Source organism: Camelus bactrianus, chromosome 3, assembly GCF_048773025.1.
Source record: "Camelus bactrianus isolate YW-2024 breed Bactrian camel chromosome 3, ASM4877302v1, whole genome shotgun sequence".
NCBI lineage: Eukaryota > Metazoa > Chordata > Mammalia > Artiodactyla > Camelidae > Camelus > Camelus bactrianus.
In genome coordinates this window covers 83,608,314-83,633,559 of record NC_133541.1, presented here as the reverse complement: position 1 = coordinate 83,633,559, position 25,246 = coordinate 83,608,314, and the positions used below count along the sequence as shown (strand labels likewise).

The window sequence follows — 25,246 nt, the reverse complement described above, 5'->3', positions numbered from 1 at the left end:
CTGTACAAATTCTAAGAAGGCAAGAAAATAATTGTTAATCAACTGTTGGATTAATGTTTATTATAACTAGTAGTTTGTATTTAGAATTGTCAAAATTGTGATAGAGTTGTGCATTTTATACGCTGTAGTACTTTCGGGTTTCTCATATAAGTAATATATCAGCATTAATAGGAATGTCCTTTTAATATGGAACTTAACAATTTGTTGTTCTTTCCATTCTTTGTTTCCTTAACAAGGTCTAAAGTATGAATTCTCCCTGCCTTTGAGGAAGGGTGACCTTGGAAAGTTTGCTTAGTTGTAAGAAAGAAGAGTATTGTGGGGGAGGGTATAGCTCAGTGGTACAGTGTGCGCTTAGCATGCACGATGTCCGGAGCTCAATCCCCAGGACCTCCATTTAAATAAATAAATAAATAAACCTAATTACCTCCCCACAAATTCCCCCCCCCCCCAAATGACGGGCCCGAGAATTAAGAGTGTGAACTCTAGAGACAGACTCATATGAATTCAAATCCTGACTCTAGCACTTAGCTGCTTGGTCTTGGGCAAATAAATTCATTTTTTGTGTGCCATGGTTTCCTAATCTATAAAAGGGGACTGAGCATTATACTGACCTCCAGTAGACATGGGAATTAAATGAGTTAACATACATAGCAATTAGGACAATGCAGACATACAGTTCACACAAATGTTCAGTTAACATCAGATGTTATCATTAGTCAAAAGCCAATGACTACTAATAACTTTTGACCAATGATTGTATCTCAACTTATTTGACTCAAGATCTTTGAATAATGTGCTTTCCAGGCCCATTGCGAAAGACTAGAGAGAGAGAATTATAACAGCTCCCGCCTGTTGAGTGTTTACTGTGCGTCAGGCTCTTTTCCAGGCACTTTGCATGTACTCTTTAAGTATGTCAAGAAGAAAGAAGAAAAAGGAATTAATATCTAATGTCTTAGATAACATGATGGAGAAGAAGGCTGCTTATGTCTCCAAGATCCCCTGAGCTGGTGTGAGAAACCACTGGTCCTGGTCAGGGAATGGCCTTGGGTCTGGCTTTCTAGCAGCACAGCCCTGAGCGGAATGGCTCATTGGTGCGTCTGCGCCCGTGAGGGCATAGACACTTTTGTAAAAGATTCCTGATGGAAAATAAAAGCAAGAATAAACATATGGTACCTAATTAAACTTACGAGCTTCTGCAAAGCAAAGGAAACCATAAGTAAAACAAAATGACAACCTACGGAATGGGAAAAAGTTTTTGCAAATGAAACTGACAAAGGCTTGATCTCTGGAATATATAAGCAGCTCATACGACTTAATAAGAAACAACCAAACAACCTAATCCAAAAATGGGCAAAAGACCTAAACAAGCAATTCTCCAAGGAGGAAATACAAATGATCAATAAGCACATGAAAAAATGCTCAATATCACTAATTATCAGAGAAATGCAAATCAAAACTACAATGAGGTATCACCTCACACCAGTCAGAATGGCCATCATTCAAAAGTCCACAAATGACAAATGCTGGAGAGGCTGTGTAGAAAAGGGAACCTTCCTACACAGCTGGTGGGAAATGCAGTTTGGTGCAGCCACTGTGGAAAACAGTATGGAGATTCCTCAAGAGACTAGGAATAGACTTACCATATGACCCAGGCATCCCGCTCCTGGGCATATATCCAGAAGGAACCCTACTTCAAAATGACACCTGCACCTCAATGTTCCTAACAGCACTGTTTACAATAGCCAAGACATGGAAACAGCCTAAATGTCCATCAACAGATGACTGGATGAAGAAGATGTGGTATATTTATACAATGGAATACTACTCAGCCATAAAAACCGACAACATAAAGCCATTTGCAGCAACATGAGTGTTCCTGGAGAATGTCATTCTAAGTGACGTAAGCCAAAAAGAGAAAGAAAAATACCATATGAGATCGCTCATGTGAAATCTAAAAACAACAAACAAACAAAGAAAACCCATAAATATAAAACAGAAACACTCATAGACATAGAATACAAACTTGTGGTTGCCAAGGGGGCAAGGGGTGGAAAAGGACAGACTGGTATTTCAAAATGTAGAATAGATAAACAAGACTATACTGTATAGCACAGGGAAATACATACAAGATCTTATGGTAGCTTACAACAAAAAAAAATGTGACAATGAATATATATATATGTTCATGTATAACTGAAAAATTGTGCTCTGCACTGGAATTTGACACAACATTGTAAAATGACTACAGCTCAATAAAAAATGTTTTTAAAAAGAGAAAAAAGTGAGATGAAAATTCTAGCTACAGTGAGACTAAAAATGGCTACAAACCTCAAGCTACAGTTTGTCAAAAATGCCTATCAAATACTATGCCAAGTGGATTAAATCAAGGTAGACCCTAAAACTCAGTACAATGTTTCATAGTTCAAATATCATATATATTTCCCTAAAAGATATGTATAGGACTTTGAGCACCTAATTTTTAATCCTTCTCTTGGAAAAATTAGGTGGAGGGTGGGATAGGAAAACCAATAAAATAGTTGACAATTAAAAAAAAAGATTCCTAATGGAAAGATTTCCGTCATGGAAGTATCAAAGGGCGGTCAAAGTAGGGTCCCTTTTCCGACTTGAGCCTTGCCCTGCAGGTTGGACAGCTGTCACTAGAGGGTGCACTGCCCCCGTTGGCACATGAGGACTAGGCTAGCTCTCCTTTCCATGGACAACTCCGCAAGCTTTCACTTTGAAATCTAGAGCAGCCCTTCCATGAGGAGGTACCTCCCCAGCACAGAGACTCCCCCATATGTGCATCCGCCCTCCTCTCACAGCCCTCCAGCAGGCACACCTCTGAGACCAGAAAGGGTGGTGGGGCCCTGATCACGCAGACAGGTGAGAGGGCCTTACTGTGGAGCTGAACTGAAGCCTCCTAAAACTTCCCGAGCTCTAACAGTGATTAATGATCCCTACATTGCATTAATATTTGGTATATATCGTGCTTATTTCAGAGATTTTTAAAAGGAATGCTTTGTCCTGTAGCAAGACAGAAGAGGTATAGTCTCTACGTATATTTCCCTAAATCTGTGTGAACTTAGGCAAGCCATTTACTGTTACCCATTTTTCATCATGCTTGGATTTTAAGATGATGTAAAAAATTTCTGCCAGTTACGACTTAGAACTCATTTTGATGACTTTGAATGCTTACAGAAGATCATGCTTCCAGAAGATCTTTGAAGCAAGATTATAATATCGGGCTCTGCCTTGCAGATTGACAGGAATGAGGGCTGATAAAAGGAGAGAAGCTCTTGGAGCAGACTTTGGGGACAAGGGTGACAAGTTTGTCAAAGAAGGAAAAACAGTAAGATGGAGAGGAGAGACAAGATGGTGACTGGTGGAGAAAGTAATTACTCTCTGGTGATGTCAGGCGGGGGTTTGGAAATCTTCGTGTTTGGGTACATTTGTAGGCTGACTTTTTGTGGACTAAATATCTGACAGCTTATTTCTGATTTCCTTAGGTTATTTTATCTTCTTAACCCCAAGGACTTAAAGAAGAATAGAAACTATGCATTAGGTTCCTGGGCCGAAGGGAAAAGACAGAAAGAGTTGCAGCAAGTTTCTTAGCCTCCTGGTCCCCAGTGCTGGGCTCCAGGATGTAGTAGTTCAGAAATCCAGGCATACTTTCTTCAGGGAGGATTGTGGCTTAGAGTGAGGAGATGTTAATCACTCCCGTGGACCCTGGTTATAGCTGTATGAGTGGCATGTACAATCGTGACCTTGAAGAGAACCGAGGAGCAGAGCTGGGTCTCCGGGGACAGAGACACACGAGCTGCAGCAGTTGTGAGTCTCCCTGCTTCTGTGCCGCAGAGTCGAACCATCTTCTCCCTGGTTTCTCTTCCTTAAAGCATCAACAGTGGGAAATGACCTGTCATTGGCTTATTTCTTCCTCAGACTCATAAAATGGAGAATGGATCTCATTACCTTCTCTTACATAGGGATACAGTTTTTAATACATTTAAAAAGTACTTTTTTTTTTTTTGGTTTGGTTTCAGTGCATCACACTAGAAAGTTATCTTTTGATATATTCTCATTTTTTTAGATTTTTCACGTTGTCAAAGAATTTTTTTTTTAAAGGAGGAGATAAAAAAAAAATCTGTAGAGGGATGTTTTCTTGCCTAGGCTGAAATCTCTTATATTTTCTTACTCTAAACTTCTGAGACAGTTTTTCAAACTGTCTCAGGTCATGGTGACCTTAGTGTTCCAGTGCATTTTTTTATGGCACACCTTGGCCAAAGAAATACCAAGCAATTCTGTTTATTAATTAGTTAGGTTCAAACAACTTAAGTATTTATACCCAACAGCTTAATGGACATCTGAAAAAGTAATACACATGAACTGAATTTTTAAAAAAAATTCTTAAATAACCACAATTACTTATTAATGGGATGTGTGTCTCTGTTGGGCACTTCCCAGTTTCCCAGACTTTGGAATCAGATTGAACGTCCTGCACTTCCTGTTCCATATTTGTTTTCTGAAATACTTGCTTTTTATCACAGCAACCACCCCAAACTTAGCTTTGCAGAGATGTGACCATCATTGAAAGGAATATGGTGCGATCTGATGTTGAAACTATGAACTATCTCTAGCCAGGAGTTTGTGCTGTCTCAAATAAGTCAAATATCGTATTTTTTTTCCTCAAAAATTTAAAACAACTGAGAACACTGTGGTGTCTTGGTGCACAGCTTGGGAACTGTGACTCTAAGGTTAGGTAATGGAACTTAATGATTGAATTTTAAGAAATTCCACCATAGTAGAGGGTTAATCTGCTAACAACGTCTTCATTGCCTGTCACTATCCAATTGGTGGGAAGAGAAATTACAATTTGAGCAACCAGGAAGGCAGGTGTGGAACTAGCAGGGGTAAAGGTTGATGGCTATCTTGAAAAGGAGTTGAGAGAAAATTCTTGGCTTATTCTAACTCGAGGAATACCCTGAAAGTCCTAGGAAGACAGAGCCAAGTTCACTCCAAGGTGTCCAGCCTCTGAGGTTGCTGGTGAGGTGAATGGGTTTTATACATGTAAAGAGCCTGTATAATCTCAACGCGTACAGAGCTTCACCATGTAATGCTTGGTATGTGCATTATGTAAAATTTTATGTTACGTAAACTCACTGAAGTCTGTGAGTTTGGTTCTCTTCCCCGCATTTCATAAAAACTCAAGTGTAGACAAAGGGGGCAATATGCTGTCAGCACTCCTTATGGAATTCAGGTATTATATTTATTAATACTTGCTATTTTAAGATAGCATTTTCTGAAGTGTATTCCATGGGAATTAACTGATGCTCCTTGATAGTGTTCTGTAGTTTATGTTTGGTGAATATTGCATTAAAACAAGTTAAGCAGGACTTCGTAGAGCCTTTAACATGATAGTGGACTTTCTCACACTTCAAGAGGAGAAATAACAGCAGTAAATGTTCCCCAAGATTAGTTGTTCAAGGAAACTTCTGTAGTTAAAGAAAACATCTTATGATACTCATATTTCGTAGAATATCCTTGGGGGAAAATAGCTCCAAAGGATCTATTTAACCTGCGTTTTACAAAACTAATAGTGGAATAGACATGTGTTGGTCTGGTCTCTGATCAATCTGATCATGCCTCCTAGGTAGGCTTACACTGGCAGCTGTAACATTGTATCTATGGGAGCGTGCAGTGTGTTCCAGGGCTGTTCTTTCATGCTGGCTGTCTATAAGGCACGATGGTTAAAGTCTGGATCATCTGTAGAGTATTATTGGGTTTTCAATATACAGCTAATGCTGAGTGATGTTTGTAGCACAATCCAGAATTTATTGACAATCTCCTTACAGGTGAACGCTTTTCTAGTTATTAGAGTATAACAATGCATGTTTATTTCCAGGAATCTGTTAACTTAACCATTCAGTTCAAGTTAGCATTAGAATGGGGCAGGCCTCTCCCTGCAGGGATAGTTCTGTACACTTGGTGCCATGGGGGGGGGGGGGGGTACAGGAAAATGTGTGCCCTGCTCAGAGGAAGCCCATTCTACAGAAGACGGATAGGGCTGAGCCTCGCACACCTCCGTGCTCCCCCAGTTCACCTGTCGCTAGGAGCAGTGTGGGTCTGGGGTCAGGGCTTACACTGATTCACACGCTTCAGAGGAGGAAAACGTCAGGAGAAGGGAAAAAATATGTCCAATAACATCTGAGCGTTAGTGGGACAGGCACAGGGAGTCCCTGTTTGGTGCTGAGACCATCATGTTACTGTTAAAAAAACTTCCTATTCATGATCCAATGTATTTTCAAGCATTATGTTTTGAAAGCTTACTTTCTCAATTCCAGACTTAGAGAAAGCTGTTGTGTATTTACTCTTTCATTTATGATAGAGAGTGAAGACCTACTCAGTCTAAGTCAGAAAAAGAATAAGCTCTTGCTACAAACAACTGAGATGAAAGGGAGTGAAAGGATTGCCTTGTACTTATAAAATGCTATCATGAGATTTCATGTTAACGATGATCAGGTCATACTGTTTGGCTTCTGTGTTCCTCTTTCCCATAGAAAGGATGTCCAGCCTCGTGTTGACAGAAGATCTGGTGCAGAGCACAGTACTCTGCTAACACAGGGTTAGAAACAGTGTTTGTTACTAGCTGCCAAGACTTAGTAACAAAACTAAAAGTCATCCACATATTTGTATTTCTTTATATCTTGTTTTAATTGAATATCTTTAAAAATACAGAGAGACTAAGAATACTGCTCAGAATAAATATTAGTGGGTTTAATATTGAGGCTCTTATTATTATTTTTTAGGTAAAAAGGACTATTGAGTAGCAAAAGCACCCCTTCTCCTTTTTCTTCACTTCACTATACTTACGGCTGTACTGAGGATATAAATTTTGATGCTGTAACCATGCACTCTTCCTCTTTCTGAGGGTTGCATATTCAAATAATGGACAAAATATCTAAGAAAAAATAGGTATCTTCTTGAGTGCAGTTTTCTGTCTCAAACATACATAATGAAAAAATATATATATAAGAAAACATACGTATAGTGGGAGTATAGGTTTAAATAAATTAAAATATCAGATATTTATATACAAATATATAAATGTGTTTACATATGTAATATATATAAATATAGACATGATTATATTTCTGGATATATCTAGATTTATATAAATCTAGGGATTTCTTAAATATTTTATTTAAAAAGTCTTACTTAAGGTAACAGACGTGAGGGTCAGCAGTTAGGACTTGGGAGAGTCCATTTCTGTGGAAGTGAATTCTCTGAGAGTAGGGTTGCTGTAAGAAGGAAGAACTGTAAGTTTTTGCTACCGAGGTTTAAATATGGCAGCAGTTAATTGTGGAACGTGAAGGGCATTGTCTGAAGCAGCGCTTGACCCATAGAGAGGAAGCTGGGAAAAAGCTGGGAGGAACAGAAGCTGCACCCAGCACCGCTGAAAGGACTTCAGCTCTCCTACACACTGGTCAGGGACACACAAAATCAAGCATGAAAACAGGAAAAGTGGTTTTGAAGCTCAGGCAGTCCAAGCCACCCACGATCGCTTTGAAAAACTTCCAGCATTCACCTCAGGAAATGACCCTTCCCATTTCTTGTGCACATTCTGGCTGGCAGCCCAGAAGCAAGGGATCAAGGAAGATGATTATAAAGCTCAGAATTTGCTTAAGTAAGGCCAGATGAGTTTGTGGGTTCGGTGGGTTCGGTGGAGGTGAGGGGGGTGGAGGTGATGGGGACGGGTGGGAAGGAGAGTTGTCATGATGGTGATGATTTTTGTTCTTAAGAATAGTGCTTAGAAAGTATTACACAAAATTTTTAAGAATTTGTTTTAACCAACTGAAAAAATTGTAAAATGCTTTAACTTTGTTCAATTCATGACTTGATTTGGGGTAGGCATGATGGAAATGTTAAATCTCTGGGTGTCGGGGGCTCCAGTGGCTGTCTGAGTCACAGAAAATTAACTTCGGATAAACTTTATGCACCACCCAGTCCAATGAATATACTTTGCAGTTGTGGAAATCGTCTTAGGAAGTTTAATTTCCCCAAACTTTGCCATGACTTTATAGAACAACCAAGACTAGCATCTGAGCTATTCATCTTGGCATCTGGTGCTGCCTGTGTTCTAAAAGGCCTAAAACAATGGTGCTGTAACACTGCATTCCAGGCTGAGACATGGACTCCAAGCAGAGGGCCACGGAGATTGCTCTCTTCCTGAATTTATATGAATTTGATGACAAAGTCCCCAAGTTCCTGTGGGTCTCAAGGTGATACTTTAGGTAACAGCATTTCTTTGGATACATTTTTTAAAAGTTTAATTGAGACCACTTTCCCCAAAGTTAAGTAGGAAATAATTTATCAATGAGTCGAACAGGTCACCGGGAATAGTGACATCTTATCAAAGGAGACATCATTTCTGCCAAACCTAATTAGCTGACCTTGAGCCCTGAGTGTCTTGGCTGAAAGTGGTAACTAGAAGCACTTTTGTGAGCTTGTCAGGACCCACTGGGGTGTTGGTTTGTGCAGATGCCTACATCTGTCAGTAAATGTGTCTTGAATCATAGCTGTGGGTTTGGCCGGGCAGCCCTAACAACCCTGGCTTTCACGTGGGGTCAGGATATAGACTCTGTGCAAACGGGAAGCACCCTCATTCTGGCCTCATTCAGTAGACTCATGAATCCCTTCCTTTCAGGAATCTGACCAAACCACCAAACTGCAGGTTTCCTTGAAGTGAGATTCCAGCCGATTCATATTAGCTTCTGGTACTTTTTACTCCGCTCTAAGAGTTTTGGTTTTAGTGCCTGTGAACTGCAAGACTGTTGTTATGGGCGAGTAGCACAGGAAGAGGGAACTTGGGGCTGGGATAGAAAGGGATGGTGAAGGTTATATTAAAGTCAACTAAAGCCTTTCGGCAGTGATGCCTCGGGAGAGATGGTGAGCCGAGGGACAGTGGAGGAGGACAAGGAAGAGGCAGTGGAGTGGTGTGGGGGCCGAGACTGGGAGGGGAGTGAGTAGAAAGAGACAGTAATTGTAGTAACTAGAGTCCTGTTCTCTGTGCATTTCTAGCTCTCCTTGCCTGTCCAAATGGACAGTTATACACCCCCATTCCTGATGTTAGTCATGGCTGGTGGCTTCCTTGGCTACTACACCCCGAGTGGACGTGGTGTGTGCCACTTCCAGGCAGACAGGTAAAGAATACAGCTCTCCGCGTTTCCTGCTTTCTGCTGTCATCTCAGAAGTGCCTGATGAGATGAAGCCCTGTCAGCTTGATCCTTGAGTGGTAGTAACGCGCAGAGTCTCCCTGCCAACTTGCACTGGGCACGTGTGAGCCAGGAAATAAACCTTTGTTAAGGCCCTGAGATTTTGCTCCCATAGCATAAGCTAATGTATCCCATCTAACACAGCAATTAGGACCCTGAAGGAGGGAGCTGGTGTAACAAAACTATCGAATAGGTGGCATTGGCCTCACTGCTGAGTAGCAGAGAAACTCATCAGGGCCTGGAAAGACCATGATCTATATTATGAAGCGGGCAGACATTTGGTAAAAGTGTTCCCTGCAGTAACCTTGAAGGCAAATCACTTACTTAATAAGTTTGTAAGAGATTGGAGAACAGAATCTCAGTGTGTTTTGGTTGCTATTGATTGTGCTTAGCAAGCTCAGATAAACACTGGCCGGTGCAAGCAGGAGTGAAAGGGAAGAGAGGGAGTCCAGAAACCTGGGGACTTGTAGGGTTGGAAGGGACAAGTGTTTTCAAGCCTAACTGGTAAAAGACAACACTGGGCAAAGGCTGATTAAAATTCATCCTCATGATAAATAGCAAATCACGCGTATGGTTGGCATCAGCTGCTAAAACATTTGGATGGATTAAAGCATCTTGGAATGAGTTCCAACTGATGAGATGATACCCAAAAAGTCCTCTCAGTGGGACAAAATGGCTCAAGGAAAAGAAACTAAATGTGTGGCTATGGCTCTGTAGTCTGATGGACCTACAGTCCCTGCAATTAAAATGAAAGAGAGACAGAGAGAGGGAGAGAGAGAGGCAGAGACAGAGAGGCAGAGAGAGAGAAGGAAAGGGAGGCGTGGGGGTGAGACAGCCAAGAAATCACAGCAGGTCTAAGAAGCCTGTCTGAAAGGGAACCGCGCGCATGGCTGTTGGTACAAGGCACAAGCAGGCCTCAAATAGTAACAAAGTTAAGTTTTCAGGAGACCCTTGAATCCTTTCCATCCAAGAATCTGACCAAGCAACCAAACCAAACTGCACGCTTTAACCTCTGGTACTTTTTACTCGATGCTGAGACTATTGGCTGTAGTGTCTGTGAGTTGCAGGACTATTGTTACCAGGGAGTAGCATAAGAAGAGGGAGCTTGCGGTTGTATTAGTAAAAGAACCACTAGCCTAAATGTTTGTTTGTTTGTTTCAAAAACCTGATTATTGAAGACCTAAAATGACTTTTGGGTAGAATTGGACAGAGAACGCTGCTCCGCCCTCATTGAAGGCAAGTTCCTCAGTACCTGTACTATTGATCTCCAAGGATGATACTGGAAAAGGAAAAAGCTACCGGGGGGTGGGAGCCAACAGCCACGGAGAACAGTGGCTGGAGATCTCCTCCCACAGAGCGTACCTGGGGCCTATGCGTGGGGCACCCTCCACCTGTGCCCACCCAAAGGTATTTCTGAATCTTTGCAGACCAGTGACTGCTACAGGTCTTACACTCTTCCATTCATTTCATCTTTGTCTTTTGGTGGGAGTTGGGCCTACAACTTAACATCTTTTTGGCTACTAGGTTTCTAGATCAAGAGGAGTTACGGCTACATCTTTTACAGGAACCCTCATGTATTGCTCAGAAATTCTAGCCATGCTTCAACATGGAGAAAATATCATAAACTAAGTGAAAGACCTAAGACCAACTAAGGAAAAATGATTGCAACACGTGACAGAAAAGGGCTAAGTCACTGTAATATCAGGAACGCTGATAAATCAGTAAAGGGAAATCCAACAGAATACTAAGATGTGCAAAGGATAGGAACAGGGTGTTAGTCCGGGTCCTCCAAGAAGTAGATGCCAAGACGGGATGAAATGCACAAGAGGAGATGCGGGAGGCGCTAGGAGAGGCCGAGACAGTTCTCAGACCAAAAGGTGAGTCTGGTGCTAAGTGCAGAAGAAAAGACAGGAAGTTTGAGAAGAAGTGTCCTAAACCACCATGCAGTCTAAGGAAACTTCTGCAAGGTTGCTGGGGAGTCCTACACCCAAAGTCACCATCCGAGAAGGCCCCAGAATGGGCCAGTTGGAGTGCCCCTGCCATCCTCAGCTGCTGGCTGGGAGCCTTGGTCAGCTACAGGCCCTGTAGTTGGAGGTCTGCAAGACACATTTTTCTGGTCACCACTGTTAATTTAAAGATGTTCAACATGGGACGAGATGAGCAACCTCCCTCACAATAGATGGATTTCAAGATGACACAATGACAAGAAATTTTTTTTCATCCCTCATATGGTAAAACATTAAACTGTTTGATAATTCACTATGTTGACAGAGATGGGTTCTCCCCATCCTTCAGTTATGAGAATGGAAGCTGGTTTAACCTTCCTAGAGATAATCACCGACATCTCTCAGAGTCATAAATGTGTGTGCCTCTGCCCCAGCAAGCAGCTCTATTTTTCTAATGCGTATCAGACACAGTCACACCCGGCCAGAGTAGTACATTCCAGGATATTTATTTAAGCAATGACTGTAATAGCAAAAGATTGGAGGCAACATAAATGCCCATCAATAAGGGACCAATTATGTAAAGTATGTCTATCCATAAAGTTAAATGTATGCCTTTAAAACAATGAGGCATGTAATGATAAGGCACAGTATCCTAGATATAAGTTTAAGTTAAAAAAGAAGATGCAAAACAATGGTAAAATATGCTAACATCTGTATTTTAAAAAGGGAAGGAGTCCCATACATACGTGTCATTTGTATCTCTGGAAGATCGCATAAGAAACCAATGACAGTGGCTGCCCCTGGGGACAGTGGGGGGGATATTTGGGGACAGGCGTAGGAAGGAGACTTGACTTTTCAGTGTTTCTTTTAGCATTTTCATGCTTCATATGTTTCCGTATTTCCTTTAGCATCTGTATGTTTAGCATATCTATATGTTTATGAGTGTGTATGAATAATAAAAAATTAACAATTAAAAGATAAATTATACAGTAAAAAAAATATTTCTTTCCCTTCCGCCACCACAGCTACTTTGCGCCAAATTCATTTCTTGCCATCCTGCTATATGGTCCTGTAGAACCGTCCTTGGCTGGCATTAGTACACATTGTTAAATTGAAAAGGAAAAGATCTGAAATGTTATTTCAGCTACACTGGAGTCTTGTGCTAGGACAATTTTTTTGCTGTATTAGGAAGACTTGCCTTTTACCAGACTCTGCTCTGTAATGAACAGTGCTGCAATAGTCTAGGGAGTAACCAGAATATAGGGTTACAAATCAAGCTTTGGGACATGATTTTAAGCTTCCATTTATCATGTTGCAAAAGATATTTTTGAAAACAAAAACCCACTCTACATTTTTCTGTAAAGTCACACATTAGTATGAAGCAGGGGATCTATTAATGAAGAACACAATGTGACATACTTCCACTGCTTTCAAGGAGACTCAGAATAAAAGACTTTAGTCTTTAAAAAGGGATGGCCATTTTTTGCATCCATGACTTTGAGCATATATTCTAGTCTCCCATCTGCATCTTTGCAATATGGTATTCCAGAATCACAAACTATCTGTTTTTCCCCTCTCATTTTATAGATGAGGAAAAAACGGCCCAGAGAAATGAAATTTCCCCAAAGTCAAAATTTCCTCCTTAGATCATCAGAACACTTCCAGTTAGCATGACCCCATCTTTACAAATGCAGTGTCTCTGACCACTTCTGACCACACTGCCCAGAGGCTCAGGAAATCCTTAGGTGGGCTTCCTGTGTGTACTTTCTTTCCTACCACGTGCTTCGGCCTCCCCAGAAAGACTACCTGTTGGTACACATTTGCTGGTGAGCTGGTGAGCTGGAGAGCAAGGTTGGCACAAAGAAATGACACTGTTCATTCTTCTCCATTTCAAAATTTATCTTGAGCCTTCTCTTCTCACAATTACCATATGGGTATTGATTTTAATTAGTTCTGTCTATTAAGAGTCCCCTTAGGTTCAGAAGCCAGCCTTGTAATTAACTGATACACTTTCCTCTTGCTGGCAGTATTGTTAGGTGAGTTACTGCCACTCCAGGCGACAAAATGGGATCAGTGTTTCTCTACGGATCTGCCCTTCAGAGGCCAGACTCAGATGGAGTTCCCGTCTCAGGTGGTTTTCCCTATCTTGCTACAGACACGAGCACAGGAGGCTCTCAGATCATATGACTATCCATTACAGCAGATACATTTGTCCCAGACCCTCCAAATGGTGTGCATACTGTTGGCCAGTATTTTGTGATGTCCAGATGGATGTTTTGAAGCTTGCCTGATACCAAAACTGGTGATGGCATGATATCAAACTGTGTTCCTTTGTATTTCCTGGTACTTTTGTTGGGTGAAATAGGGCTTGAAACAAAGTTTACGGTCAGTATTTTCTTTTGCTTTCATTTCATCCTGAATTCTGGGAAAGGTAAAGAATGCTTCTCGGTCATTTATTGGATATATGAAATCCCGTCTCCCAGAAGATGAATGTGATGTTTAGAGTTTCAGAATAAAATTTTGGAGACTCCACTCTCTAAGTGTATATTTTGTATATTTACAGATTTTACTGACTAAATTTGTGTTTGAGTTTGTAGTTACCATGTAATAGGTGTTTGGGATAATGAGGGTAATGCTGGGCTTTGTTTGTAAATAATCAATTAATAACTGGGCAAGAGCCGTGACAACAGTGCTTTTAGATTAAATCAAAATCCCTGCCATTTCCTGGGTCCTGTTATTGAGTGCAATCCATTATTTTTAATGAAACAGCTGAAGAGTTTAATGTACCCTTTGTGATGTTCAGAAGCTCTGGGTTTACTGATGAGACCACAGAATTCTCTGCGTTTGCTTGAACAAATAGCGAAGATGGAGAGTGTCCAGGGCCATCTGTTCCTTGTGTGCCAAGTGCCCTTCCGCTATGACTGCCCTTCCCTCCTACAGTGTCCCGTCTGCCTCACAGACTCTCTCTTGGGGACTTTGAAACCTCTGCAGTCAGAGCTTATTTCCTCAGGTTGGTAGCCAGACTGTCAGTCAATGCTGAGAATTTAGTTCCCTTGTGATTTGGGGTTCTTGCCTGGGCAGTCTGGGAGAGTTTGACTTGAATGGGAGCTGAACTCACATCTTGAGGGCCAAAGCTGGAAAAACTGGGTCAGAGAACTCACGGGAGTCTTTATAAAAAAAATTTATAGAATCAGATGACTGTCTTCTCTCATTTGCTCCTGGGTCATATTTTTAAGCAACAGTCACATGACAGGCTGAAATGAAGCACTCTGTGCCTCCTGTCTTATGTTTAGCAAAAAACCACTGAACAAGAAAAACATAGGGATGCATCGAAGCATAAAACAGATTGGCAGCATTGTCATGAAATCCTAAGAATAAATGATAGATTATTGACCCATTGTTGGTATAGTTAAGCAGTTTACTCCGTCATTAGTTATTGAATGCATAGTATTTGCATAACAACATATGAGATACATAAGGTAAGTGACGGGTTTCCTGCCCTCAGGGAGAATATACCTAGGAGTGATTTAGTCTAACTAAAGAGTGCTGACTGCGAAGCCAGTGAACTGAAGTGGGAACAGTGGCAGCGCCTGTGAGCAGCTGTCACACAAATGAGCCAGAGGAGAGGGTATTCATGTACTCAGCTCAGAAAAGACTTGGGTCACATGTAACTACGTGTAGGAACACGACTCACAGCTGGATTTTAAGGGCAATTATGCAGCTATGACAACACTAAGCAAGATCTGATTTCCCTTTAGACTCGAGCCCTGCAAAATAGGAATGCGTTCTCTATCCCCTTTCGCAGCAATGCTTAATGATGTGTCTGTGCAACAACAGAACAATCCTTTAAGGGAGAAAGTGAGTGACAGTCATTGACAAAATTTGCTGGGAATTAATTTTCTGCAGTTCCCCAGTGAGCACATGCATTTTATATTTCAAACTCATTGTTGCAGGTGAAAGAAATGTAGGATCAAATGGGGCTATGTTCAATACATGTTAAACATAATACATTATACTTCCAGGGGAAAAAATGTTCATATTTGTTCCAGGGAAGGTTATATAGAGACTGAAGTTTCTGGTAATGAAACATTAAATGTCTGAGTACTAACCCACCTTGAGATTGTTTAGTAGTGTTACATTCTTCACCCTGATTGCTTCAGGTATCTGATGTATGGTTATTTCCAGTGTTCCTCTTCTAGAAGATGGTGCTCCTGGGAAGAATAAACAGGACTTTTTTTTTTTTTTTAAAGCAGTTATTGTAAAGTTACTCACAGTTCATTCTCTGAAAAGACTGCTTTAGAGGAATAAACAGGATGCTAGATAGGGTCGAAATGCAAGTTTGGTATTACTAAATGACCCCCAAATAAGAAAGTAAGTAGATAAAAGCATACCTCTGGAAACAGACTTCAGGATTGGCTTTGAATCTTGGCTCAGACAATGACTAGCTGTGTGATCCTGGCCAAGTTACTTAACCTCTCTGTGCCTTAAAGAACCTACCTCATAAAGCTGTTGTGAGTTAAATGTCAGTGGTAACTCAAGTTGTATATCCAGTGCATGTTTAACATGTGTTGGAAATAGCCCCAAGTATGCCTGCCTTAGAGCAGGTGTTCAAAAAGTGCTTGTGGTTGTGACTGTCATTATTGCAGACCCGGGTCATTTGCTGATGTACGGACCACCAAGTGTCATGTCTATCAGTGGCTACTCAACTTTGTACCCCTGAAACATTTTTTAGTGGCCGTGGAATGATTATGGTTCCTTACATGAAGGCCTAGGCTTATTCCCAAGGCCTCTGCTTCTTCTCTCTGCTACACATTGGATAAATTTCCCTTTATTTACTTTGTATATATTTTATTCCCTATTTCCAAGAAGGATTCAAAGTGTTGATTAGAGGTCTAAGTCTTCCAGCAGCTTTGGCATTTCCTGCGGGGGTCGTCTCACAGTTATGTACAGAGACCTCATTGTTCTCTGTTACCACTTGGCTGCACAAATGTGACACAATCATGTTCTTGTTGGAGGCAAATCTGTGGGTTTGCTGAGTATGGAATTTCTATTGAAAAATCTAACATAGGGTCTAAAGGATCATCTTTGGCTCCACGTAGAGAGTAACCGAACTGATGTCAAAGTGTCCTGACACGAGAGCTACCTCCCATCCCACCAGGACTGTCAATATTTCCCTAGCACCTGCTATGTGCAAGGGAAAAAAATACTCATTTACCTTTAGAATATTTATTTCCAAATCAGAAAGCATTACATGCCAAATGTTCTCCATGTCAGGCACCAGAATAGATCCAATGGGAACTTTCTGAGTGCTATACTGGAAAACAAAACAAAACAAAATTTAAAACGGTGGATTTCTCTCAGTTTCACCTACTAAGAAAATATCCAGCTATGTCAGAGCACCCAGACTGGGCAGCCTAAGCAAAGGGAAAAAAACATGGTGCCCAGGCTGCATTCTTTCGTATGGAGACAAACAATAGGCCTGTCCTCCACCCTGTTCCCTGTGCTTTATGGTTTCTGTCAGCTTTACCCTCACTGGGAGGAAACTGGGGGTTCAGACCCTGCTCACCATTCCCCATGTCTCCACCTCAGTTCTTGGGGAATCCAGTGTTTTCAGACTCCTTCTTCTCCAACCAATCCAAACCTTATTAGGCTGTATCCTTCTCCTGTCTTCATTCTCTGATAGTCACCAGAGAAATAAGCAGTGTTACTCACACTGGCTACCTCAAGGTCACTTTAATTCCAGGATAGGCATGTATCCATGCATTTGTATGAGTCGGGAGAGGTAGGGATCAATATGCATTTAGGACAGAATGTAACTCTTATGCTGCTTCTAATAAGTCTAGGCACGTTAGCTATTAGGGGTGTGTATGGTGGTGGTTGCTGCTCTGAATAATCTAGGACAGTAGATGTTGACTGGATATATATATGTGTGTGTGTGTGTGTGCGCGCGTGTGCGTGCACATACACACCATTTTTTAAATGATAAAACACAGCTTATCCATTATGTTACTGATAGGTCAATTTGATTGTTTCCAGTAAGAAGTATTTAAAGAGATGTGCAGATGAAATAAAAGTATATAAACAAGCATGGGTTAGAACAAATCATCACCAGAATATGGAAACGGGAAGGAAATGGAGAACTGTATCTTTTTTTTTAAGCTTTCTAAATTATTGCATTGTGTAGGTGTTAGTTATCTGGACAAAGGAAAATAAATGTACACCAGCGGTGTGTGGGGACATGTTCCGAATCTCAGTGCTTACCCTCTTTGGAAGCCACGAAGTCCTGGCTCCCGGGGATGTTCTGTACCATCTCTTCCTCCTGGTCAAGATGAGATTTTATCGTCATCTGAGTCTCTCAGGTTCAGCCTCTTGACCTTCAAATTCTATGAGGCCCAGTGTCAAGGATCTTCTAGCTTCCACTTCTTTGGCAAGGAATTCAAGGGAAGTGTCATCCTGTGTGATTTAAAACCAGAACTGTCCTAGGGAATCCAGGTCACAGAAAGCAGGATATGTTGGAGAGTACTGTACTGGATTACCACCAGCCACCGCAGCTGGGGTGGGGAGGAGGGGTCCTGGGCCTGTGCCTTCTCCGCGTTGGGTCCTCTCCTGGCAGTGCTTCACTCACTGTGCGCTGACTGCTCCATGTGGCATGGTCTTCTGGTGCCAGCAGCCTCTTCGCTCACTCGCTCATTTTGCTCTAATAGTCGGCTTGTGATACGGATATTACTTTGTACAGGTGCATTACCTCTTGTTGTTTAGAGCTAACAGCTACTCATTTCGTTGCAAACCATGTTTAGTCTTGTGATTAAACAGAGAGGGACAGAATGCAAACAGGAAGCAACAAAAATGTACGTGAGCAGGATTGAGGGAGAAATAAAGGGAAGAGTGCTGGACTAGGAATCCCAAGGTGTGGGTTTGAGTTCTGCTGTCCAGGTTCCCATCTGCTGAGGCTGGTCCAGGGATATCTGACGCTCTGTTCACTGCTTGGTTCATTCTGTGAAATCCCCATGTCTTTGCTCTATTCTCTTGTCAGGCCATGTGATTTCTGTCTTCTTTTGATTCCTTATAATTTTTCCAAGCCAGGGGGCAGGTTCAAATCCGCCTACCTACCTACCTTCCTTCCTTCCTTCTTTTTGTTCTCATTATTCTTTCTCAGGGCTCCCAAACAGGGGATGAGGAAGTAAATCAGCATTTATTGAGGGTCTTCTGTTTGCCAGGAATTTGACTTATATTATGTCACTGGATCCTCGAAACAATGCTGAGCAATGGGACTGATTATTTTCATATTTTTATTGTTTTACTTTAAGAAGGAGGAAACTGAACATCAGAGGTGAGAAATACCTGGGCCAAAATCACATGGTTAATATTGGCAAACCTACATCTGTCTACGTCTAAAAGTCTGTGATTTTCTCTTTGCAGAGCACCGCCCCCTGGAGAGTGAACCGTTGCTCTGAAGAGTGGACCATGTTCCAGCTCCGAGGAGTAGGCTCTTGGTGCCTCACACAGGGCTTTCTGCCTTCACTATTCCTAACTCCACATTAAGGCACAGTCCCAACTTTCTTTTCAGCTTCTCCAGAGTAAGTGTGGGCTCACTTCATCTCTAGAGATTAGGATTCTTAAACTTTTACAGTTCATGGAGGTAGAAAATCTGATGAAAGTTTTCCTCGTGAATTTAAACACACACCCACACTTCACACTTTTGCATAATAATTACAGGGGATTCAGAGGCCCCCCTGAGGCCTAACTCTGGATCCTTGTTAAAAGTTATTCAATCAGGAAGATTACTTTTCATAGGTCAGAGCCTGGGAAGATGTCCAATTTTCCCTATCCTGGGTGGGCAAATTCATGTTCTCAGCACCCTGTGAGGGCACAGAGTCCATGCCTTATCGCAGGTGAAGTTTTTCCTAGATAAATGTTTGCAGATGTGTGCCTGGCTTCCTTGGACTGGGTGCTCAGTGGGGCGATTAACTAGAGATGATCAGTATGGCCGAGGTCTGTACCTGCCTCACTCTCTCCACCTGAAATACTGGCATGATTCCTATTTTCTCTGCTTCTCAGACTGAAGGTAAAAGGGGATAAGGTGTGAGAGCCCTTTGAAAGAGAAGCTACATGCCCGAGTGTCTCTGAGGAAAATCCTCTGGGCTTGGCCAGTTGGTACATAGCCTGACATTCCAAGTCTTCCTCTGGAATCATCTTGCTTCCAAACAGCTGTATCTGACATTCCTCAGACTTTCAGAAGGAAGGGAAAGTTTGGTCTTCCACCCGAGGCATAGCTGGAGACCAGCCGCCTGCTGGTGGACTGCCCAGCTGCTCAGGCCCTTCATTCTAAATGCACTCTGAGGCTTAAACTGGACAGACCCTTCTAGTCCACATTTTTCTCTGAGAGGTACACCCAGTGCTGCTGGCAAATTTATAGCTGGCTGGTTTGGTTAAGTAGAAAGAAAGTCTGATGCTTGACGATTATGTAAGTCATTGAGCACTGTAAAGTGAGCGCCGATCAAGTTTCACAATCAACCCAGGGAAACATGACACCTGTCCTTAAGGTGCCTGACATGGTCATTTTGTGTTATGGACTCGAGGTTTGGGATGTGTCATGGTAGTTTCCATGCTGTTCATTTACGTGCAGACACAGTGGTACTCAAGCCGTAATGTGGTCTTATTAGAGGCATGATGCTGGTGTCTTCAACAGAGTGAGCAATTCTGGTTCATTTTCTAGTTGTGATGCAAAAAATTCCTGCAACTTTAAAGCTGTCTTTGCTGCCTTTTGGAGCCCTTTTTAGGACTAATCATTTGACTTTGCACTAATGAGATTATACCCAGCAGGGGCAGATATTTTCCTTTTTAATTTTCATTCCTGTTATTTAATTGGCATTACACACACATAATGAGACCAGAAAAAAAATACCCTGTAGCAATCTGTTCAATACAAATAACTCAGGCAGATGCAACCAGATGTATCCATGGTGACCTCCCTGACTCTCTCACTACCCACACATTAGGAGAGATGGCCTGGAACACTTAACTCTCTGTTTGCCGAATGTGTCAGAGATGTGCTTTCTCCCTTCTCCCACAAGAAAGAGCATTTACCCAAATCCATGTGTCTCTCATCTTGAGAGTTGTCTGCTCAGCATCCGAGTAGGTGATGTAGCCTGGGGTTCTGAGTAGATGCTGGTCCCTGGTGTTAGTGCTGGCTGATTGTCCCGTAGCCCCAAAGTTGTAGACAAATTCATTCTCCATCTGCCCCAGGGCTCTTCTTACAATAATCTTTACTGAAGAGAAATACCGAACTACACGAATGGCCATCAGAATTGGTAACAAACATAAAAACTTCCTTCTTGTGTATGACGTTTCTATATTAAAGCCAGTCTTCTGTTCTGAGAAAAGATATCATCTTTTAGGGTCATTAGGAGTTTCAGGAGATCCTCTCTGATGAGTCACAGTGGTTTTAATCTTTCAGCACCTTTCCCTGGGATCCCAGGATCCACTGTATGTGACAGAGTGCTGTCATACAGTGATGACCACGGGGCTTGCTTCAATACGTAAATACGTCCTTTCTTCCAAACAGGTCAAGTATCCATCATTTAAAATTCCACATCCCATGGAACACATTGGGTGATTCTACAACATATCCTGTAACTTTCCTTTGTTTATACAGCATGCAGAACGTGGAAGTTTCCACGCCTGAAATATTCAGGACATTATCATGAATATTGTTCATTTTGCCACTGAAAGAAAAGTGCAAAGGAAATGTCACTCTACCTCATTTACGCTGTGTCCTCTCTTGTGCTTTTGTTTCACCCCCAAAGCTGGTTCTTTCCCAGTGTTTCCTATCACAGTGCAATGCACCAGCGTCCTGTTAATACAGAAACCTAGGAGAGCTCTTTGAAACTCTCTTCTTGCCAAGGCGTTTACTTGTTTTCATCTCCACTGCTGCCATCATGACTAAACGACCATCTGTAATACAGATCAGGAGAGTAACCGCCCAATCGTCCTTCCTTTGCAGTTCTTGCCCTTTGTCCCCTCCTTCCAGCAACTGGATTGCTGTTGTGGGAACACCCGTACAAGTCAGTTCATTTCATTCTTATATTTACAAGCTTTCAGTTGCACTTTAGCAAAACAAAACAAAACAAAACAAAAAAACTAAGCCAAACCAAAACCAAAATCAAAATTCATTAAATCCTTACCATGGCCTGCAGGAGTCTGTGTGATCTGGGATCTGGGATCTGGGACCTGGTCATCACCTGTGAAGATGCCAGCGTCTCTCCTGTTTGGATTACGGGAACAGCCACCTCTTTATTTGGCTTCTTCTCACTCTTAGATGAAAACAATGTGATTAGCATCCCTCCCTGGCTTTTTGCTGTGTGTCCTTTGGCTCTCCAGCCACATCTTGCTCTACGTTTCCCTGTGTTCCCTCTGCTCCAGCCACAGTCTATTTTCGGTACTGGGTCCTGCCCCCAGAATTCTGTATCTGCTTCTAACTTGATCTGGAACATCCTTTCTCCCCTTAACTAACTCCCTCTTTATCTTTATTATTTTATTTGTATTCATTTATTTGGGGGGGAGTAATTAGGTTTATTTCTTTATTTTAATGGAGGTACTGGGGATTGAACCCAGGACCTCGTGCATGCTAAGCACACACTCTACCATTGAGCTGTACCCTTCCTCCCTCCCTCTTTATCTTGACAGCAGTTTATAAAGAGTGTTTCTGCACAGCAGTCTTCCTGGCTCTCGAGGTCACATCATGTGCTTTGTTACACGGGCTTTTACGAATGTGGCCCCCTCCTACTTACCGCTTACTGTAAACATCCATCTGTAAAGTGACCTTAGCTGTCTCTTTCCTCCGTGAGAAGATCTAGAATGTTTTGTCGGGGCAGGTTGGGGCGCCTCGTGAAGACGGTGGCGCGTGGCGTGTGGCTCTCGCGCTCGTCTGCCCGAGTCTCAGCTTAGAGCACTAGCCGGAGGCGCACTGGTCTGGAGCCCCACCCCCTCCCCCACCCATCCCCCCACCCCCCGCCGCCGTATACCCGACATGCCCCGCCCCCCGCAGAGGAGGCCAGCGCTGCGGAGCAGGTTCCCGGATCAGGGCGCAGGCGGACTCAGGCTCCTGCGAGGCCCGCAAGCAGCACCAGTGAATGCCCCAGCCTTGTTAGCACCGCAGCAGAGGAAAGCCCTGATGGGGATGCCGTGGGTGAGCAGGGTCAGCAGGAAGACCTTGAGGAGAAGTTCGTTGAAGGAGTATGTGGGCTGCCTCACAGACAAGCATGCCGAGATTCGGCGGAGTGCTCTGGGGAGCCTGCGCCTGGCCCCTGGAGGCCCACCTCCTCCCCGCTGTTGCTGGAGCGCCGCCTCACACTGGCCCATGCCTTGGAAAAATGCCTCAAGAAAGGGAAGGGCGAGGAACAGGCCCTGGCCGCTGCCATACTAGGCCTGCTATGTGTGCAGCTGGGCCCTGGGCCCAAGGGCGAGGAGCTGTCCCACAGCCTGCAGCCCCCGCTGGTCTCTGTGCTCCGTGACAGCACGGCTGGTCCTGCTGCCTGGCTCCACTGCGCTTCCGCTCTTGGCGTGGGCTGCTACGACGGGGCTGCCGCTGGTGTACAGGACTTGGTCTCTTGCCTCACCTGCTTGGAAGGTGTTTTCAGCCGGTTCTGTGGTGTGGGTGGCTCCACAGACTGCTCTGTGCCGCCCTGCAGGCCTGGGCAGTGGGCCTCACCATCCGCCCCAGCATACACATGAGCCACGTCCTGAGCAGGCGGCTGCTGCGGCTGCCCCGGCTCTTGTCCAGTCAAAGTGTGAATCTGTGGATCGCTGCCAGCGAGACCATTGCACTGCCCTTGGAGCTCGCCGGGGGCCTAGAGGTCTTTATTTACCCCAAGGTGCTCTACGTGGACAGCTGGGCCCGGCGCAGGATCTAGGGATCTACACCGCCTTCAAGGACGTGCCGGGTTCCGGCCTGCACCATCACCTACAAAACGACGAGCTACTCCGTGATATCTTTGGCCTGGGTCCTGTGCTGGTGCTGGATGCCACTGCCCTGAAGGCCTGCAAGATTCCACCTTTTAAGAAGCACCGGTACAACGCTCCTGCTTTAAAAGCCCAGACCGAGGCACGCAGCCGTGTGCAGGACAAGCGGGCTGACATCCTGTGAGGTGGGACCAGCTCAGGAGGAGACTGTCCACATCCTTGCCCATATTTTTTTTTTTAACATTTTTTATTGATTTATAATTATTTTACAATGTTGTGTCAAATTCCAGTGTTCAGCACAATTTTTCAGTCATACATGGACATATACACACTCATTGTCACATTTTTTTCTCTGTGAGTTAGCATAACATTTTGTGTATATTTCCCTGTGCTATACAGTGTAGTCTATTCTACAATTTTGAAATCCCAGTCTATCCCTTTCCACCCTCCACCCCCCTGGTAACCACAAGTCTGTATTCTCTGTCTGTGAGTCAATTTCTGTCCTGTATTTACGCTTTGTTTTTGTTTGTTTGTTTGTTTGTTTTTGTTTTTGTTTTTTAGATTCCACATATGAGCGATCTCATATGTTATTTTTCTTTCTCTTTCTGGCTTATTTAACTTAGAATGACATTCTCCAGGAGCATCCATGTTGCTGCAAATGGCATTATGTTGTCGGTTTTTATGGCTGAGTAGTATTCCATTGTATAAATATACCACCTCTTCTTTATCCAGTCACCTGTTGATGGACATTTAGGCTGTTTCCATGTTTTGGCTATTGTAAATAGTGCTGCTATGAACATTGGGGTGCAGGTGTCATCCTGAAGTAGATTTCCTTCTGGATACAAGCCCAGGAGTGGGATTCCTGGGTCATATGGTAAGTCTATTCCTAGTCTTTTGAGGAATCTCCACACTGTTTTCCATAGTGGCTGCACCAAACTGCATTCCCACCAGCAGTGTAGGAGGGTTCCCCTTTCTCCACAGCCTCTCCAGCATTTGTCATTTGTGGCTTTTTGAATGACGGCCATTCTGACTAGTGTGAGGTGATACCTCATTGTAGTTTTGATTTGCATTTCTCTGATAATTAGTGATATTGAGCATTTTTTTCATGTGCTTTTTGATCATTTGTATGTCTTCCTTGGAGAATTGCTTGTTTAGGTCTTTTGCCCATTTTTGGATTGGGTTGTTTATTTTTTTCTTATTGAGTCGTATGAGCTGCTTATATATTCTGGAGATCAAGCCTTTGTCGGTTTCACTTGCAAAAATTTTCTCCCATTCCGTAGGTTTTCTTCTTGTTTTACTTCTGGTTTCCTTTGCTGTGCAGAAGCTTGTAAGTTTCATTAGGTCCCATTTGTTTATTCTTGCTTTTATTTCTTCTAGGAGAAAGTTTTTGAGATGTATGTCAGATAATGTTTTGCCTATGTTTTCCTCTAGGAGGTTTATTGTATCTTGTCTTATGTTTAAGTCTTTAATCCATTTTGAGTTGATTTTTGTATATGGTGTAAGGGAGTGTTCTAGCTTCATTGTTTTACATGCTGCTGTCCAGTTTTCCCAACACCATTTGCTGAAGAGACTGTCTTTATTCCATTGTATATTCTTGCCTCCTTTGTCGAAGATGAGTTGACCAAAAGTTTGTGGGTTCATTTCTGGGCTCTCTATTCTGTTCCATTGGTCTATATGTTTGTTTTGGTACCAATACCATGCTGTCTTGATGACTGTAGCTCTATAGTATTGTCTGAAGTCTGGGAGAGTTATTCCTCCAGCCTCTTTCTTTCTCTTCAGTAATGCTTTGGCAATTCTAGGTCTTTGATGGTTCCATATGAATTTTATTATGATTTGTTCTAGTTCTGTGAAATATGTCCTGGGTAATTGGATAGGGATTGCATTAAATCTGTAGATTGCCTTGGGCAGTGTGACCATTTTAACAATATTGATTCTTCCAATCCAAGAGCATGGAATATCTTTCCATTTTTTAAAGTCTTCTTTAATTTCCTTCATCAATGGTTTATAGTTTTCTGTGTATAATTCTTTCACCTCCTTGGTTAGATTTATTCCCAGATATTTTATTACTTT

General features: G+C 42.7%; 1 pseudogene; it reads left to right on the top strand.

Moving 5' to 3' along the window:
• The first annotated feature begins 11,100 nt into the window (after window positions 1-11,100).
• LOC105082230 (interferon-related developmental regulator 2-like) lies at window positions 11,101-23,519 on the top strand (annotated as a pseudogene).
• The last annotated feature ends 1,727 nt before the right edge of the window (window positions 23,520-25,246 follow it).